The sequence below is a fragment of the Microtus oregoni genome, unplaced genomic scaffold (genome assembly GCF_018167655.1).
Source record: "Microtus oregoni isolate MIOR12 unplaced genomic scaffold, Mior012 000047F_ref0000412, whole genome shotgun sequence".
Taxonomy (NCBI): Eukaryota; Metazoa; Chordata; class Mammalia; order Rodentia; family Cricetidae; genus Microtus; species Microtus oregoni.
In genome coordinates this window covers 16,299,689-16,320,278 of record NW_024543221.1, presented here as the reverse complement: position 1 = coordinate 16,320,278, position 20,590 = coordinate 16,299,689, and the positions used below count along the sequence as shown (strand labels likewise).

The 20,590-nt window shown below is 50.4% G+C and overlaps 1 protein-coding gene across 2 annotated transcripts in view; it reads right to left on the bottom strand.

Moving 5' to 3' along the window:
• Kcnh1 (potassium voltage-gated channel subfamily H member 1) overlaps positions 1-20,590 on the bottom strand; it is a 296,080-nt gene that overhangs the window by 5,297 nt on the left and 270,193 nt on the right. The gene's annotated exons all lie outside the window — the stretch shown is intronic.

The window sequence follows — 20,590 nt, the reverse complement described above, 5'->3', positions numbered from 1 at the left end:
GCCCTCGGGGGCCATTCCTCCTGATTAACTGACATCACCTACCTTCTCCTGTCCTGGTTCTTCTAGCTCCCCAACAGCAGAGCATCAGCTCTCACTGCCATCTGGCTCAGCTCAGGAGGACCAAAGTCCACCTATGCCTGGGAGGCTGCCTGCCCAACTGCGTCTTCCCAGGACACCTGGTAAGTTAGAAAACCCTTGAATCCCTAAGATAAAAAGCCCCAGGGATTCCGATCACAGAATCCGAACATCTTGAGTCTAAGCCACAGTGCAGTGTGAGAAGGTCAGTTTTCATCACCACTGGGGTACGGCTGGGGCCACTGGTACTGTCCACAGGTCTGGATGTGGGTGGCTATGGCAATCACAAGCTAGTTTCTTTGGGTTAACCTAAGAGCAAAGACTCCTGACCTTGAACCCATGCTTGCATTAACAATAACTTAGCCCAACACTTGGTTAGTGCCTGCAGCTCATGGGCATTTTTGTGTTATCTCATGCATTTCTTCTTTTTACAAGGTCACCGGGACACACAGCATCCCAATTTAAAAAACGATGGAAGCAAGACCCAGAGTGTCTGGGCGTTGCATACTGTGTCTCTGTGGTCTTGCACCTGAGCCGCTGCTCCAGGTCTGTTGCTATCACTTCATCCAGACGGCCCCTCACGACCATCTCTACTGCACAGTGGCAGGTGTCCTGCTCGGCCAGCAGCTGTGCCCCAAGGACGCTTGTCCTTTGCAGCCATGTCACAGTGGCAGTTAGACTCCATGATATGCTCTGACCCTGCGGAAAGCACCCGGGGCAGGATGCCCTCTTTGAGTGCTGACTGGAGGTGCAGAAGAACAGCTTCTCCAATTTCCTCACCTGGAGCACCTGGAGCCTGTGCAGGAAACCCCAGACCATCCACGAATCTGTTCTAGGATGTGTCACAGACCCTCCAGGTCTTGGTGAAGCCCTTGCCCATGTGCTCCAGATGGGTGTCTCACTCACAGGGCTTGACGTCTTCACTAAAGAAGTCTGCTCGTCAGACTGCGTGATAGATAGCACTCAATTCTGCCATCCCCGTTCCTTGAACCACCCAGGTGCACATGAGATATAACTTGCCCCGCATCCTCCAAGGGCCCTGGTCCAGCATTCTCTGGTAACAGCACTCGGCAGGTTCTCACATATTACTCAACATGGAGAACCCCAATAAACTCAGATTGCTTGAGCCTAGTGTTCACCCAGCAATCGGTGTCACTGGCTGCTGCCTCTGCCCCGACTTCTTGGTCAAAGCACCTGTCACCAGATGGCTTCACACCAAGGTCAATGGCCGGTAAGTGGATGCCACATCATCAGGCTACTTGCATGAGTCTCCATTTGTGGCTTTCTGGTGCTCACTGGACAGCATGTCTCTCATTTATTCCCAAACTTGTGCTTGACTTCACCAGCAGAAGGGCTATTCCCTTTGTCCCTTCCTTGGCACCAGGTCCCTCCCGTGGCCCTGCCTCATGAGTTGCTTAGGTCTGTGGATACAAATCAGGGGACTCAGAAGAATCCTATCCACTTCGAGAGAGCCAAAGACACCCAGGTCCAGACATCAGAGAGGAGAAGGCCGGCAACAGGAGAGCAACTGCTATACTCCCCCTGGTGCCTTACACCGATTTTTATCAAGTTTCCAAGTCTGCTCTAGCTGAGGCCCAGAACAAGCTCCCGCAGAAAGCCTGCCTCGTCCCACTGAGCTCAGTCCTCTTGCCTTGTAGTTTTGACATCTTTTGTGTCCACCCAGCTCCTCTGCCCTTATTTTCAGTCTTGCACCCATGTTTCGTGGTAATGGAGCTCCCTTTTCATAGAAGGGAGCAGAGAGAAGTGGCTGGATGGAGAGGAAGCAGATGACCCTCCAGAGGTCATGGTATCGTAACAGGAAAGGTTTGGCTCGGAGCAAACTGCTATTCTCTCTGTGTGGACAGTCAAGAGCAGTCCTTGGGGCTTCAGATGAGTTGTGCCAGGACTGGAGAGGGGAGTTCTGCTGATGTCAAGAAAGCATCACAAAACTCACCCAGGGGAGCCTGCACGTCAGTGCTCAGACAGGCTTTTCAGAGCTTAAAAGCATCCGCATAAGTGTGCGCAGGAAGGGTGTCTGTGCTGTGCTCTTCAATGGGCCCTGGCTCAGAATCCAGGACGGATCCAGACATCATCTGAAAGGATGGTCTGGGCCAGCCCAACACTTCAGGAAGGGTTTCTCCTTGGGATCCCGGTCTTCAGGTCCATACTTCCTGTTTGGGAACCTCTGACCTCATAGAGAGGTCTGAGGCTGCCCATCTGCACCAAGAGGCAGGGGAACCAAAGCTCCCACAGCCCTTTGGGCAGCAGCACCCCTCCTCCACACAGGGACAAGGCTAAGGGCTGATGTGGAGTTCAGGGCCGTTTTCTGATTTCAGCTGCTGGTTTGAAGTCATTAGCGGAAGCTGGGCCAGCAGCAGCCATGACCACGCATTTTGACGAGCATTTTAGATAGAGTGGGTAGGGCTGGCTGCGTGCAGCTGGTACCAATGAGGTCTGTGTCACCAGGCTCAGCACTCGCCCATCTGCCCAGAGACACTCACAGTTCCCCAAGGCAGGAGTGTGCCTCGGCAATGGGGCCGAGACCTCCAACCCTGTAACCCCAATACTTCCTGTGCCGATAAGGCTCCCGTTGAAGGCATGGCTAGCCAGCCCTCACAGGGTCTCATGGGACTTCTACAATGTTATGCGGGGACACAGTCCCAATCCATGCTTTCTCGTAAGGTGTCTTGGAACCTGTATTGGGAGGAAAGCTGTTTTCAGAATTCCTTTAATTGGGATTGATTTATTTTGTGTGTATGGGTGTTTTGCCTGCATGTATGCCCATGTACCATGTGCACGCAGTGACCATGGAGGTCAGAAGAGGTAGTGGGATGCCCTGGAACTGGAGTTGTAAATGGTTATTAGCCACCATGTGGGTGCGGGAAACAGAGCCTGGGTCCTGTGGAAGCGTGGTCAGTGCTCTTATCTGCAGGGCCATATCTCCAGCCTTGTATTCAGAATGTCCAATTCCGAATACAATCTTAATTCCCCCAATCCCTCTTTCAGATGAGCAGCATTTCCCAGAATTCCTTCAGTCTGTGGGGTAGGGTGCCCTCTGTATTTCTGCACAGTTTCCTGTGCCAGGCTACAAGGCTCCTCAGTACTGTTGAGCCTTGGCATCGAGGATGTGGGGGTCTTCCCTGCAGATGCATTGTCTCATTGGTGGGTCTGCATTGATCCAAACTAAGAATCAGCCCATCGGGCTTATATGATACAATCCTAGCTCAACTCTCCTGGGCCCCAGACAGGCTAGATAACTTCAGGTCGGTTCACTCCACCTGAGGCCCCTCCTATCACACATTCTACCCTGGCCCTTCAACTCGTCTTTACTGAGATCTCCAAGATTGAACTTAGCAGTCCTCACTCCAACAGCCTTCCCTGACTCCCCTCACCCAACATGAGGAAACCAACTCTGATGGTGCCAATCAGCAGGCGATGACATGTCATTTCCGCAACTCATGGTGAGAAAACCCCTTCCTAGCTGGTCACTTTCTTCAGACGGGAGCTATCTGGAGGCAGAAACTGTCATGTTTTCCTTCTCTATCACCGTGCGGAGCAGCTAAGTGCCCACACATGCCAGTGCCCAAGTTACGACCATTCCTGTTTGTGAAGTCAATGCTCTACATAGGACGCTGTCCACATCGCCCCTAAAATCTGCTTCTGGTGTGCGTGATCCCGTGAGGAAAGAGGAGGTAACAGGTAGGTTTATCTGTGTAACACGCATGGGCTCCGGAAGTGCAGTGTGCAAACTTCTGAAGGACTTCATTGTTGTCTCTCATCAATTCAGACCCAACTCAGCTGAATCCATTGTCTCTGTCTGACTGGTTTTCAAATGCTTAATTGACTTCAGGGGGGATATCTAGAAGGAGGTCTATGATATATTTTACTTTTTGCAATGATGACAACTGTTATTGAATTTTCCTTTTGTATAAATTTAGATCCTCCTAGAGAAGATCATCCAGTTTCATGGAAGAGCCTGCCTAGGGGTCCTGAGAACTGGACTTCCACATGCTGAGCAAGCTGCCCTGAACCGGTCCCCTCTGCCGACTCCCTAGGTCCCATCAACTCAGTGCCAAACTTGTTTCTGTGGGCTTCATTATAAGAATTCAAGAAGAGTTTTCATGGCCCAAGAAATCACTTTGGAAACTACCAGATAAGTTCAAGTTTCTTCTCTAGAATGCAGTTAGTGATTTTAATAATTTATCGTATGTTTTTATATAGTGCTTTATAGCTCAGCCCACATACTCAAGAGTATTATCTTACAGAACTAAGGTGTGGTGGTTTAAATGCATCCCATGGACTCCAAATCTAAACACCTGGTCCTCAGTTGGTGCCACTGTTTGGCGGAGGGGATGTTGTTGAAGGAAGTATATTGCTAGGACAGGCTTTGAGAGCTTAAATCTTTGCCCTACTTCCAGAATTCTCTCTGTCCTTCTTTCAGTAGAGGATGAGGCTGTCAGGTTCCGGCCGTCTTCTTTGTCATCATCTATCACACTTCTCTGCCATGATGGACTCTTATCTCTCTGGAACCCTAAGCCAGAACAGATGCTTCCTTCTTCAAGTTCCTTTTGCTTGTGATGTCTTCTCACAGGAATGGAAAGGTACCTACCATACAATGTTCCCTGTGAGGCATGCATTGCAAGAATCACCGTTGCAATTTGACAATGGGGGAAGCTGAATTAGTGACCTGTGCGGGACCACACGGACAGTGAAAAGCAGGACTTCAGGGTATGGCCTATGCTCTTTCCTTCCCACAAAACAAACTCAGTGACTGTGGCCACAGAGAGGTGCTGAGGACTATGCAGAGATCCATTATCACTTGCTGGAAAGACTCAGCCCTGGAGACTGGCTACCCCTCTGCTGGAAGTGATGGGATATGCCGCACATCCTCCTTGGGTCCTGCTAGGGTCCTTCCAGCTCATGGGAACATGGATTCTCTTGCCTGACAGGCTAGGGATGGGAGGCCCATGCTGAAGGCTGCACATCCCAAGTGTTTACTAAAATGTTGGGAATCAGAGAAAATCCATAGGGTGGCCACTGTGTGCCATTCATGCCTCTCTGCATCCCTCTGAGACTGCGCTGAGCAATGGCCTGAGCCCAGAAGGTTGCTAATATGTGGTTATTTGAGCTGAACCAACAGACACTCAGATCCTAAAGCTGCCAGGCTTTGTGAGCTGCTATTTTTAACTTCCTTTGAAAAAAAAGTCAACCTCTTGTGATTTGAGGTGAGACAGGACGATCGACCACCTGGCTCCCTCAGAGGACTGTCCACAGGGCTAGAGATGGACATGTAGGTAAAGTGCTTTTCCATATAAATGTGAGGTTCCTGTTTCAGTCCCCGGCACCCACATCAAAAAGGCTAGGCATAATCGTGCCTGACTGCAAACCCACTGGTTGGAAGTAGAGACAGGAGGATCCCTGGGGCCCACCATCAGTCTAGACAATTGGCAAGCTCTGGGTTCAACATAAGATCCTATTTAAAGGAAAATAAAGTAAAATGGCTCTAAGCATATGCACACACATGTTAACCCCAATGTATGTACACACACACACACACACACACACACACACACACTGTGGGATGTCCTGTATATGTGTTGCTCTTATTGGTTAATGAATAAAGCTGCTTTGACCTATGGCAGGGCAGAAGATAGCCAGGCTGGAAGAGATATCGCACACACACACACACACACGAGAAGGATCTAGCTAGCCTCTCATAGCTCTGACTCCCACTCAAGGGACAGCAAAGGCTAGGCCAAGGAGAGTAGGAGACCCCTCCAGGTCACTGTACACGAGGGTCCTAGCCACACACAGAGGAAAAGTGGGTCTGGGCAGGCAGTGGGCCACGTGGAGCCTTGACACCATGAGACTGGAAGTTTCCAGGTGGGAGCAAGCTATTCAGAAGGGCTCCGGCTGTGGAACAGTAAAACCCCTGCATTTCAGGGCCTTCCATGAGTAGGGGCTGTGTGCTTAGGTTTTTGTTAACTTGACACAAGGTAGTGTCATCTGGGTGGGAGGGTCTTAGCGGGAAAATGCTCCATAAGATTGGCCTGGGGCATGCATTTTTTTTTTTTGGATCAGTGTATAAATGAGAGGGCCCGGCCCACTGTGGGCAGAGCCACCCCTAGGTACGTAGCCCTGGGAAGTATAAGAAAGCAGATTAAGGAAGTTATGAGGAACAAGCCAGTAAGCAGCGTTCCTCCATGGTTTCTCCTTCAGCTTCCGCCTCTGGGTTCCTGCCCTGCTTGAGTTGATGCCTTGACTTTCCTCGATGACGAACAGTGACAGGAAAGTATAAGCCAAAGAAATCCCTTCCTCTCCGAGATGCTTGTGACCAGGGTTCTATCACAGTGACAGAAAGTGAACTAGCATGGGCTAAGGTATGAATCACAGGCAATCGGGACCAACCTAAGGAGAGCTATCTTATTTTATACTGAATTCTGACACATGTCCCTGTCTGAAATGCTCGGAGGGAAGCAGAAAGAGTGTAGGCTTGGTATAGCCCTAACTCTGCTCTGACTGGCCTCTTTGGGACTTGCCCTTGGTGGGTTAGCTGGGTGGTTTTCAAAGGTGGCTGAGCCTCAGAGGTCTCTGCAGACAGTGTGTGCACAGAATGTGTGTGACAGCTGAGACCAGCCCATGCACCAAGCTCTCAGAAAAAGCACCTGAGAGGTCAGGACTGATGTCTGCTGAGGTCACTGACATTCTGCCATCCTGCTAGTATGTGGCAATTGTCACAGCCCTTCCCAGGACCCTGTGCGCCTCTCTGCCTCCACCTATGCTCCCAAAACTTCCTGTGTGCCACTGGGGACTTTTTTGGTGTGAGTGTGTGTGTTCCAATGAATGTAATGTCCTAGACCCTGGTCCCTGAAGGATGAATGGACAAGCCGGCCAGCCCTTGTAATTATTTTCCAATAATTTTTCCTTAAACTTCAAAAAGCTTTGCTCTCTGAAGTGAAGCACTGGGGGGCTCACCAGTACACAGTGAGGACTTCTTGCTGTGAGGCCCCTGAATAGCGGCCTCTTCCCACAAGGCATCCCCATGGAGCAGCTTCCTCATGCAGAGGGCTCCCTCCCTGCAAGGGACCCTCCCACATAGGGCATCTTCCTGATGTAGGTGGTTCTCCCCAACACAGGGCAGCTATTGCAGCCAAGAGCCCAGACTTCCCCTCTCAGGGCCAGGTTCAGTCTGGTGCTGATTTGGGCTATAGCCATCACAGGGGGACTTGGCCTCACCTCACATCCTAACAGGCCTGGGTGACGTAGCTTTCTTCACGATATTCTTAGCCACCAGCCCTCCATCAGTAACCCTGCCTGGTTTTATAGCTGAGCATAAAACATGAAGATTTATAAACCAGACCATCTAAGAAACTTAAAATTTGGAAAAACAAAGTATAGATGGCCGATAGGAAGGAAGATAGTTAGCTGGACTTTGTTTTTAAAACCCCCTCAACTTATTACAGAATCAAATGCTATGTTTTGTTTTGTTTTTTCCTTCAACAGCCTCAGTAATATTTTACAGTCCAGAACTTTGGATGCCCTGAGCCTCGGGGAGCAGAGGAGGTACCGGAGAGGTGGAGGCAGAGCAGGTCAGCCAGTGCTCTTTGAGCACAGACTGCATTCTCAGGACCCAGGGTGGGAGGGGATAAGGCATGGCCTTGTCCTCCAGGGATGCCAGGATGTGGGAGCCAGATGATGAACTCACAGACGAAGCTCTCAGCAGGCAGGAGGAAGGGAGACTCACGAAGCCAGCATCAGCGATTGAGAGCTGTGTGAGCACATGCTCTAGACAACATTCAGGGTGTGATCATGGCCCCCAAGTCTCAGTTTCCTCATCTGTCACGGCGGATAATACAGTTTCTAGGGATATCACTAGGATGAAGTGGGGCAGTTGCTCAGTTAATGCATTAGCAACAAATTATTCGTTGTGGGGGTGACCCTGGCGATGACTCCAGAAGGTGATTTAGAAACAGGATAAAAGGTGGAGGATTTGGGTGAGGATCACAATGCCGTGTAAAGCAAAGCAGGGTCTCCGTGATCACAGCCCCAGAGGTAGGGGCCGACTCTGGTGGACAATGCTGGGTCAGAGAACTGTTAGGTGTGGACAGTGTGCTCGTCTGCCACCCTAACCGCAGAGAGTGACTACTGTCCTCTCTGTTCAAATGACCAACCAGAGTCTAGAGAAGTTAAGGGCACGCCCAAGGGCATGATGTGTACGGCAGTGTGAAAGCAGTCAGAGTCTCTTCCTGGCCCATATCCTAGTCTGTCTGCTTAGAGAATGCCAGGTAAAGGAGGTGGCCCACATGACGTGAGAGAACCTTTCCCTTCTCCCGAATGTGAAGGTTAATTTTGTCACCTGAGGTCACTAGCAAGGCACACCTTTGAGAGTGTGAGGGTCCAGAGAGGGTTAACTAGTGGGGAAGATGCATCCTGAGTGTGGGCAGGGCCATCCCATGGGCACTAGTCCTGGGCTGGAAAAACAAGGAGGTGGGGGGAAGGGCCGGAATTCCCCTTTCTCTGATTCTGGATCTGCAGAGAAGTGAGCAAGCCTTCTGATGCTTCTGATGCCACAACCTCTAGCTGTCCCTGCCACCATGGCTTCCATTTCCAGATAGGCTGTACCCTGAAACTGTGAGCCCTCCCTCTCCTGCCCTCCCTCTTTCTCTTCTTTCCCCCTTTCCTCCCTCCCTCCCTCCTTCTCTTCTTCCCTCCCTCCCTCCTTCTCTTCTTCCCTCCCTCCCTCCCTCCTTCTTCTCTTCTTCCCTCCCTCCCTCCCTCTTTTCTTCCTATGTTTTGTCAAGCTCTCTATCACAGAAACACCCCTAGAGAATTCTGGAGTAGACCATGTAAGCCAGGGGTAGCACCAGCCTAGGTAGGGTGAGCAGCCACTGAGGTTCCCATTGCTGGCTATACAAGGCTGCCTGACCCTTTCACTAAACAGGATGGAGGAATGGCTGTCTGCAAGATCCTGACTTTGATCAAGACAAGATGGACTCTGATACGCAAGAGCTAGCATTTGGTTGTTGGAACAGCTTCTCTCAAGTCGCAGGTTATTGGTCACCCTGCCAACAACCGGTGACCTTAAAGCCCAATCCTGGGTATTAGGAGACCCAGGGGTCAGCCAGGAAAATTCTAGAGGCTAGCAACATGTCCTCAGGGACCACTGTCTCTCGGTAGATGGCGCGCTGACTGATCCCTCTAACCACTGCACGGCTCAGCACTTTCTCCTGGAATTCTCCACGAATGACTTATTTATTGCCACACTAGTCACGAGAGCCAAGATGTGGAATCGGCTCCAATGTGCATCAACAGATGACCAGGTAAAAAAAATGTGGTTCACAGATAAAGCAGGATTTTATTCAGCCATAAAGAAAAAGATTATAACATCTGTAGGAAAAGGGATAGAACTGGAGAGATCAGCTGTCAAGGGAAGCAAATCACACTTGAGAAACACAAATATTACAAATAAACATAGAGTTCTACATCTAAATTTTTATATACACATATTGATGAAAAGAGAAAGGGCAATGCTGGAGAGAGAAGGGAGAGGGGAGTAAGAGAGCAATGGAGCACACAAAACAGGAAAGCAGGAGGCTTATTTGAGCAGGGGTGGTGGAAGAAGGGACAGGCCAAGAGAAGGGGGAGGACGGGAGGGCAGTGGGGAGTAACTGAGAACAAAATGTAATGATATTTGGATGGTGTCACAATGCAACCTGACTGACTGCATACCAAGGGGACATGGTTAATGAAGAGAAAAGAGGATGCCTTGTCTGACCACTCAGCGACACCCCGAGGAGAGGGGTACCATCCCCATCACGGCTGCACGTGTGTACAGCGCAGTAACCTGGAAGGTGTGCTGACAGACCACAGACACACCAGATTCTCCGTCCAAGGCTAGGACTGACAGAGAGGCTTCCCTCTGGTGCTCTGTGCTCTGCTGGTGTCTCCTTGGTTGATGGGTCAGCCCCAGACAGAGGAGAAACCTTCCCTGTCGGTAACACACAGTCATGGGGTGTGCATGTGGGGGTATGTTTTGGGATCACTGCTCAGCAAGGAGAAGGCACCAGTAGGCAAGGAGCCTCAGGCCTAGAACACGTCACTAGAAGTGACATTTGTCACTTGGAGGCTTTGTGTTCTCTAGTGCAATATTGCAATTATGGCTTCAAAAACACATGGACCTCGGGATATGACCACATTTGGAGTGTTTTTTCAGATATAAGGTAAGAATCTTGAAATTACCTAATTCTGTGTCAGAGTGGGCTCTAAACACAAGGATGGATGTCCTCGCAAGGGACTTAGAAGGGAAGGCTGTGGGGCTGGAGGCAGACGCTGGCGTGAAGGCTGGATGACTACAAACAGAAGCTATGGGAGGCTGGAAGTCACTCTTCTCCCAGACACCTCAAAAGGACCAGTGCTGACGTTGGACTTCTAGTCTGTAACGCCTGGAGAAAGAACTGGTGCCTGTTGCTTTAAGTCACTCAGCGGTGGCATCTAAATGGCCCCCACCAGAAACTATCGCATGAGTTTTTCCTTTACCATTGTTCCTTGAGATCATCTTTTGGGTGGTTGGATCTGGGGTCCCCAGTTCAGTATTTACCCTCAAGCACCTAAGAGCCAGCAGAGATGTTGGAAAAGAACCCAGTGCAGTGCCTGCCCCACTGTGTGCTGGCTGCAGACCGCAAGGGAGCTGCTTGGCTTTTCTAAGCTTTAGCTGTCTTATGCATGGAGTGCTTCCTCCACCGACCAGCTCCTGCTGCCATACTTTCCTCACCATGATGGACTGTACCCTCAAAATGTAAGCCAAAACAAGCACCTCTTTTACTAAGTTACTTCCACCAGGCATTTTGTCGCAGCGGTGAGAAAAGAAATCAATCAACACAGCACAATTCATTTTCCCATCAAAATTCTGAAGATATTGGCCCACTAGTCTAACTACACCCGGCAGTGTTGGATTGAGAAGGATACACACTGACTACAAAGCTCTGAGTGGAACACGTGTCTCTTGGGGACGCGTTAGGAATTGTTTACTTATTTGTCCCCACAGCCCCAGCATCTCAGCCGTGTACTTTGATCAGAATTTCTTTCATTCAGGCAGGCACACGTTTGATGCTCCGGCAAGCCGAGGATTCTCCTTCTATGGTTCTGAGGTGTTAGTTTGTTAGATGGGTTTTCTCTCCTCTTTCTGCCTCATCTTTGAAGTTCTCTGGACTGAGATGTAGCCCTGATGTCTGCATTTATTCCTCCCCCTTCTGCCCTTGTCCTCCAATCTTATCTTTTAGTTACCCTTGGAAAGATCCCTCCGACTTATCTCCAGGACTTTGTGTTGTTTTACATTTTCTGCTACATATTATTTCCAGAAACATAAAGCTCTTTCTCGTTTTTGATTATTTCTTTATCCTAGTGAACTGTGTTGTTCCACAGTGAACTGTGTTGTTCCACAGACACATCTGTTATGTGTTCTCATTTGATCTCTGTTCGCACTCACCAAGGTGTGTGAGATGAAGATGAGGAGCCAGGGCTCTCTCACTGCATGCAGGACTCCAGGCCGGCACCGTGGTTCTGATGCTGAAATGTATGTCCCAGCCTCCACCATGGTTTGTGCTCTAAGACTACAGTTTTGGTGGGAGTTTTATTTATTGTAATTAATGAATGAGTTTTAAAATGTATATGGATGTATGTGTGTCTGCATGAGTTTATAGGCACCACGTGTCTGCTGGTTTTCACAGAGGTCAGGAGTCAGTTCCCCCAGAACTAGAGATACAGATAGTTTTGAGCTTCATGATGTGGATGTTGGGAACCTAACTCAAGTCCCCTTTCCAGCCCTGAGAGTTTTGCAGGAGAAAGCAAACATGCATAATTCCCTTGGGGCTTTGTGTAGCTTCCTCGGCTTTGCTAAACCAGTTACCACTTCTGCTTACTTATTCTTCAGGAATTTGTTAAGAAGCTACTTTTTCCCACTTCTAATTCTTCCCTCAAGAACCTGCATTAAACACAACAATAAAGAAGCCTAGTATCTTTTCACTAAGTGTGCAGGGAAGCAACAATGGATGACCTGGGTCTACTTATCCTGGGTTCCACATGATTTTATTATTTAATTGTTTAAAAGTCTGCTGGAGCCCCTTTAAATTAAGTATCCAGAAACCACAAAGTATAAATAAATATTATATGTTAGTTAAAAGACAAACAACAAAATAGGAAAAAATATTTATAATTGATAAGACAAAAATTGCTTTCATAGACTGATAAGGAAGGAAGTCAGACTGCTCTAGTTTTTAAATGGATTCAAAGGCAGAGTGAGGCCACAGAAAAGGCAATGGAATAGTGGCTTAGCAGGCAGGAAAAGGCCCAGTCCTGCGCATAAGACGTGTGTATTAGACAGAGACCCACACGGGAGCACCGGACAGAAATCTCAAGGTCCAAATCAGGAGCAGAAGGAGACGGAGCACGAGCAAGGAACTCAGGACCACGAGGGGTGCACCCACACACTAAGACAATGGGGATGTTCTATTGGGATCTCACCAAGGCCAGCTGGCCTAGGTCTGAAAAAGCATGGGATAAATCCAGACTAGCTGAACATAGCGGACAATGAGGAATACTGAGAACTCAAGAACAATTGCAGTGGGTTTTTGATCCTACTGCACATACTGGCTTTGTGGGAGCCTAGGCAGTTTGAATGCTCACCTTAGGAGACCTGGATAGAGGTGGGCAGTCCTTGGGCTTCCCACAGGTCAGGGAACCCTGATTGCTCTTCGAGCAGATGAGGGGGGGGGGGGACTTGATCGGGGGAGGGGGAGGGAAATGGGAAGCGGTTGTGGGGACGAGGCAGAAATTCTTAATAAATAAATAAATTAAAAAAAAAAAAAAAAAAAAAAAAGACGTGTGTATTAGAACCACTGCAAGGCACACACTGCTGAAGTGTAACGGCCTGCCTTGTGGATGAGGGAGCCGGGAAGCAAGCATCTCACGTGGCATTGCTGGCAATCTTTGAAACCTCCCTAAGACCCCTTTCCTCATCTGTGCAGTGGGTAACTGTGTCTACCTCCTAGGACGACTCTAAGGATAAAAAGGAAAGGGACCCGTGAGTGCCAGAAATACGCTCGGCACACACAGCCCAACACCCCCGACAATGCCTTAGCCTGCATATGATCTCATTTAGGTTTTCTTCACGGGTCCTGCTACAGAGGGCATCGATGTCTCCTCCTAACTCTGCCCTGTGCCATGACATGCAGGGCACACGGTAAATGCCCACCACACCTGACTTTTAAAGTGTAATAGCCCATTGATAGGATGCCCTTCCTTGTGCTTGAAATTCTGTATAAACACACTGGAGCCAGCCCAGCCTTTAAGCAGGGCACAGGTCAGCAGCTGGATTAGCCAGGCAGGGAAAGGGTGGTGTTTAATGCTGGCGCTCCAAGCTGACATACAGGAACATCCCGGGCATCTGGCAGCACTGTGAGAACCATCACCCAGATGGGAGAGGCGCCCTTGACTGCGCAGACTCCATAAACAAGCACCTTGGGTCAAGGGTAGGAAGCTTCTGGGGCCACCTGAAGTCATGTTTGAATGGCCCTTTGCTGAGAAGTCTGAAGGAAGGGAGAGGCAGGAGGAGCAGCCTTCCCCAGTCTCAATAGGAGGAGGGCCCATCTTTCCTGGCCATTAGGGTGTTTAGGTTATCATCTACATCTCCAAGACAGGGAGATTAGAGACAGACCTGGCACCATCCTTCCTCCCGACACTTCTGTCTCTGCTCCTTTGTTTTCTACTGTGGCTAGAGCCAGAAGGGGTCTCTACTTTCCACAGCACCCTGCTCAGAGAGCCCCGACTCCAGCCGTCATTAACAACATGACAGCTGGCATCTGCCGGTGCTTCTGACAGGAGTCTTCTTCCTTGTATAATGAATACAAGGGAGCCAAAGGGAATGGCAGGACCCTGCCCCTCTGGTCCTCATGCTGATCTCCCACAGTCTAATCCTTCAGCGGCCATGTCTGGACTTAATCAGCTAATGGCCGACTTCACATACGAATACTCGATTTTGTCTAATTAAATCCAATCCAGCCTCTCACTTCTTTCCAGACACGAAGAGCAGCTGGTCAAGACCCTTTCTCTCTCTCTGCATCTTGTAAGATAAGAACAGCTGCAAACCCAGCTCCTCTTCTCCCCATCATCAGCTAGGGTATGGGGTGTATGGAGGCTGGAGAGGGGTGGGGCAGATGGAGGCTGGGGAGGGGGGAGGGGTGGGGTGTATGGAGGCTGGGGAGGGGTGGGCGGATGGAGGCTGGGGGAGGAGTGGGGTAGGTGGAGGTTGGGGAAGGATGGGGTGTATGGAGGCTGGGGAGGGGTGGAGGCTGTGGAGGGGTGAGGCAGGATGGGGTGTATGGACAGTGGGGAGGGGTGGGGTAGGTGGAGGCTGGGAGGGGTGGGGTAGGTGGAGGCTGGGAGGGGTGGGGTGTATGGAGGCTGGGGAGGGGTGAGGCAGGATGGGGTGTATGGACAGTGGGGAGGGGTGGGGTGTATGGAGGCTGGGGAGGGGTGAGGCAGGATGGGGTGTATGGACAGTGGGGAGGGGTGGGGCATGTGGAGGCTGGGGAGGGGTGGGGTGGGTGGAGGCTGGGGAAGGATGGGGTGTGTGGAGGCTGGGGAGGGGTGGGGTATATGGAGGCTGGGGAGGGGTGGGGCAGGTGGAGGCTGGGGAAGGGTGGGGAGGGGTGGAGTGGATGGAGAGTGGGAGGGGTATCGCACAAGCAGAAGTGGACCATGCAGAAGGCCATCAGCGTGTCTTGTCCTTGGGATAGAAGAAAAGCGCCTACCCTGCAGCCTGTCATAATGTCAGGAGAACCTGTTCTGGCAAACAGGCTTCCCCTCAGCAGCCACCCACACCCAAGTGTGTCAAGGATCAGGTTGATATGTGACCCAAGATCATGGTGATACGTGTCATACAGACAACAGCAACCCTTTGAGGGCATCCTTTTCACACAGACTCCACCCACAGCCACCACCATCCCATCTGGGTCCTGTACCTGCTTCCTTCAGCCCAGGCTGCTCTTACTCTCAGCCCCTCCCACAGATCTGACCCTCCCTCTTGTTGCAGAAGGTTAAGGACTGCCCTTCCTCCATGAAACCTCCCCTGATCGCCCCAGCCAGAGGCGCACAACCCTTTCCAAACAGTGTCTGCCTCGAATTGTCTCTGACTTGAGTACAGGAGCTCTTCTCACTCGGTCAGCTCCGTGGGTCTGACAGTGAAGTACGTATTGTATAAGAAAGCTCTGAGACCGGTTTCTTCATAAAGGATTGAGCTAATACCTGCTACTCCACAAGTACTTAATAACAGTCTTCAGAATGAAAGAACACACATCGTACTCAGACGTAGGTAACATGCCCATGAGGAAAGTGGGAAGGCCTTTGACCTTTGTCTTCCTTGCTTCATTTCCACCTGTAGCTACAGGATGGACATCCATTGATCTACTTCATAGCAAGTTGCTTGGCGACACAGCAAATGTGTCCAAGGAGAGGGTAGGAGGCCACAGAAGAAGAGTGGCAGGGACCTGTCCATGTGCTTCCTTCTCAGGACCTGAAAAACCAGGTACCAACTCCAAGGGCTGCACCCTCAGAGGGAGGCTGAGACCAAGAGAAGAGCCTCTTTTCCTTCTTAGCTAGCCTTGTATGGACAGGAAGGGGGCTTTTGGTTCCGTGTATACTATGCTGAAGTTTCTTGGTACCCTGCAACATCCAGAGCTCCAGAACTCGGTGCTCTCTCTCTCACACACGAGTGTACACACACTGTCTCCCTCTCTTTCTCCTCCCCCTCCCCGACACAAACATTTGAGGACCTGATGGAGGAAGGTCATTGGCTAATAAAGGCACTGCCCTGGCCCATTTTATTGGTTAGAGGATAGGTGGGAGGAGTAAACAGAACAAAATGCTGGGAGGAAGAGGAAGTGAGCTCAGAGACTCGACCGCTGTCCTCTCTGGAGCAGACGCCTGAGAGAGACGCCATGCCCTGCTCCCGGGATGAAGCTCCAACCCAGGATGGACTAGGCTAGAATCTCGCCGGTAAGCGCACCTTGGGGTGCTACACACAGATGATTAGAAATGGGCTAAATTAATATGTGAGAATTAGCCTAGAAGAGAATGGGCCAAGCAGTGTTTAAAAGAATACAGTGTCCGTATAATTATTTCGGGGCATAAGCTAGCCGGGCAGGCGGCTGGGGTGTTGGGGACGCAGCACCGCCGCCACCCTTATTACTACAGTTGGGGCGGCTGGGGTGTTGGGGACGCAGCACCGCAGCCGCCCTTATTACTTCAAGGACCTATGAGACTTTTCTCTCTGTTCACAGAAACTGGCTGCCCAGGAATCCTGGCGCCCACTGTGACAGAGCATTTCCCTTCCAAGGCTGGGTGTTCAGTGAAACAGTGGACATCACCTACTTACATAGTGACCATCATTAACCATTCTCCTACTTATGGCTCCTGTAAACAGCCTCTTTAAGCTTCTGATTGCCCAGATTGCACACAGCTCCTTTCCTTGCACAGGTTGTTCTCCAAGGGGAATAAACAGACTGGCTTTGCCCATCTGGCCCACCAAGGCCCAAATCCCAACGTTCAAGGCCACGGGCTGACGTATGACATCATTTAGGCCAGGCTGGGGCTTAACTAGTATTGTTGAAACATTCATACTCCCAAACCGCAAATGTAAAGTCTCTGTTGGGGAACTGTGACATCCTGACTGCTGGTCAGTCTTCCAGTAGCACGATGGTCATTTCAGGACAGGGTCAGGAGGCATTTGTATTAGCGGCCCACGATCATGGCTGGCATAGTTCCATGGGCAGAGTGAGGACACATTGTTGCCTCCCTTTCTTATCCCCAGGACAAAGGGAGCCACAAATGACTGAAAGTACACACAGCAGTAATTAAAATGTATCTTTTCTGTTGTTTTTCTTTTAGGCAGGATTTCTCTGTAGCTTTGGAGCCTGTCCTGGAACTATCTCTTGTAAACCAGGCTCGCCTCGAACTCACAGAGATCCGCCTGTCTCTGCCTCCCGAGTGCTGGGATTAAAGGCATGTGCCACCACTGCCCAGCAAAATATACCTATATTGACGTACTAAAAAGGTAGTCTGTTTTCAAAGAATGGAATGTTCTAAAGGCAAATGCACAAAAGTTCCTCCTCAGAATCAAGAAGCAGATCCATTTCCTGGGACCTGCAGAGGCTCACACTTTCTCCTCAGGATTCTCATAGCTGAGCTGTGCCTACTGATACCTTCCTCCTCCTCTGTGAGGAGCATCTGGGAAAGGCCTTGGTGTGCTCTAGGGAGTCCAGGGGCATGTCAGGGAGGCTGTGAGGATGGAACACACTGGGATGAGGAACCCCTCCACGCCGTGGACTGCGCTCAAGTCCTCTGGTGATGACCTGCAGCCCAGAGCTCTTGGGGCAGGTGCATGATCTGCCTGAACCCCAGGTTTACAGCTTCCAGGATGGAGTGCAAAGTCTGCGCCTCAATAAATATCACCAGGTAAACGGGAGGGCTTACAGTGAACTCTGGCCCAGGATAGATGCCTTAGTGTCTTCTTTTAGGATTTTTTTTTTTTGGTGTGGCTTTTTGCTTGTTTTTCAGGTTTTTGCCTTGAACTGTGGTTAGAGGCTTCATGCTGTAATTTTAGTCAAGTAGCTTTACAGGAAAGCTTGGGTTGGTGTTAGGGTCGCTGAGTAAGCTGTCAAGGGCTACACAATAACGGCACAGGCAACCCGTGCAGCTCCTCACAGCGCATGGTTGCACAGGCAACAGGTTTGTTTGAATACACCCGTGCAGCTCCTCACAGCCCATGGTCCTATTTCAGCCATCCCTCCTCCTCTCACCAGGTAGGCATCTACAGCTTATGCGAGCTAGACACTGGGCTCCTCGGAGACCCAGGGAGGACACTCACTGAGGGTCCATACACCCTCCCACACACAGTGGTCACATCTGTCACTTTAAAAATCTTTCACTGCATGTGTATCCCAGGCTTCTCAGCACACACACTGCCTCTGAGGGCAGCTGGCTTGAGGGTTCGGCGAAGAAGACAAGCAACGTGCCCCTGTCACCTGATCTGTGTCATGTCTCACGAGGCTGAGGCAGAGCTGTCTTCCCCTGGCGGCCTGATGGTGTCATGGATTGTCCTGGAGTGTACACTGTCTCCTTGGACAGGCTGACCAACTGACAGTGACGCCTGAGTAGCCCATGTGGACCTGTGTGCAGTCGAAGGAGGTGGGCAAGCAGGAGAGCCTCGGAGGAAACCCCAGGTCAGGTGAGGGGCGGATGACAGAACCCACGGGAACTCGGAGACGGTTCTGGAAACCCACTCTCCTGTCCGCCCATTAGAGACAAGGACAGACATCCACCTGTTCTGACAGTCGCGTGGCCATTTTTGAAAGAACCAACCGACTCACCAGGAACCAAGTGAGCCTCCTGCCCCTCCCTGAGGGAGGAAGCCCAGCTGATGCTTTGAGCCTCAGCCTACACAGTAAGATATAAACAATATTCAGCATTTTCTCTGGCTTGAATCTGAAATCCTCCCAAAGGCAGTGCTGTTCTGGGGAGGCCGTGGAACCTCTAGTAGGTGGGGGGCTGGTTGGCAGAAGTAAGTCATTAAAGTCAGGCTTTTAAAAGTTATACCCCTGGGCTTCAGGCATGCTCTCTCTTCCCCATCTGTCATGGTGTGAACTGCCTTCTTCACACTCTCGTCCCAATCTGCTGCAGTGTGAACAGCCTTCTCCACACTCTCCTCCTGATGTACCATAGTGTGAACAGTCTTCCCCACTCTCTTGTCTGCCTTGGTGTGAACAGCCTTATCCACACTCTCCTCCTGATCTATCATAGTGTGAACAGCCTTATCCACACTCTCCTCCTGTCTGACTTGGTGTGAACGGTCTTCTCCACACTTTCCTCCCAATCTGCCATGGTGTGTTCAGCCTTCTCCACACTCTCCTGTCTGACTTGGTGTGTTCAACCTTCTCCACACTTTCCTCCCAATCTGCCATGGTGTGAACAGTCTTCCCCACATTCTCCTCCCAATCTGCCATGGTGTGTTCAGCCTTCTCCACATTCTCCTGTCTGACTTGGTGTGTTCAACCTTCTCCACACTCTCCTCCTGATCTGCTATAGTGTGAATAGCCTTCTCCACAGCCTCCCACTACCATGAGCTGCCCCTCAATGCCTTCCCAGCCACCCTGAGCTGAAACCTTTGGACATTATGATCAAGACAAAGCTTTTCTCCCTAAGCACTGCAGGTATAGGGTGAACAACCAGTCTGGTTCTAATATTAGTGGGACCAGTTTGACTTGGTTCAACTTTGTATTCTAATCTTTCTCATTAGAAATGTATTGCTGAGATATTTTATATTGTACCAAACCTGCAAATGGCACTGTATACTTTGCACTTTGGGCACAACTAAGTCAAGTGTGCAATTGGTTGGCGCCGGCCCTGTAAGTAAATCCAGGACTGGGAACAGTGAAGAGGTGGCAAAGGAGCCATGGGATCGGGAATTAGAGATGACTCAAGAGTGTGTAGGGACAATGACTTGGACATCCCAAAGGAAGCAAAGCCACATTTAGGGCTCCTAGTGGGGTAGATGACAATTCCCAGGATAAGACCCCAACTGAGATCCACCAAACACCCCTGAAAACTGCCGACACCTGCCCTGTCTATTTTTGTCAGGTAAATTAAAGCGCACTTAAATCTCAGCCACTCAGTTGCATTGACCACTCTCCAAGGGCACATTAGTCATGCAGGACCAGAGGCTTCTTACAGAACATCAGCACAGCTGGTTCTGTCGGACAGAACCAGCAGGCGGCAATGAGGTCCCCACTTTCATGGGATGAAGTCTCAGGTATCTATACCTGAGGACTTAGCATGCAAAACAAATTGAAATTCTGGCAAGATGATGTGACTTCTTGTCTAACTGAAGATGTGGAACAAGGCAGAGTTTCTTTACTTCTAGGAGGGGAGGGCTCCCTTACGATTCTGGTAAACAATCTGTCACCCCACAAGGTGGTCTGTGGACCCAGTGAGACAAGGCGGGTCAGCAGCCCACATGATCTCTCTCTCCCTTCTCTTACGTGTGGAACAGCCAGGGTTTTCCCTTCCTGCCTTGGGAACCCCTCCACAGCAGACAGACTGTGCCCCGGTCAAGATGGATGTGAGGAACGGCAAAGAGCAAACTGCTGGGTGGGCACCACTGATGGGACACCGTGCTACACAAGCAGAGAGGGCATGGGACATTCTAGGAGATTAGTCTGTCACTCCGATCTTAAGAGACCAGGAAGAAACACACAGGTGTGAGAAGTGCAGGGATTCTTTGTACGCTTGTGACCCAAGACAGAAAAAGGCAGCAGAGTGGAACTCAAGAGAAGTGGAATCTGAGTGACAGCTGACCTGGTTCCAGCTTGTCAACAAAATCCTAGAGCAAGGCTATTGCAATGGTTAATGACGTCAACCTGACAGCACCCAGAATCACCTGAGAGACAGGGATGTCTGTAGGAGG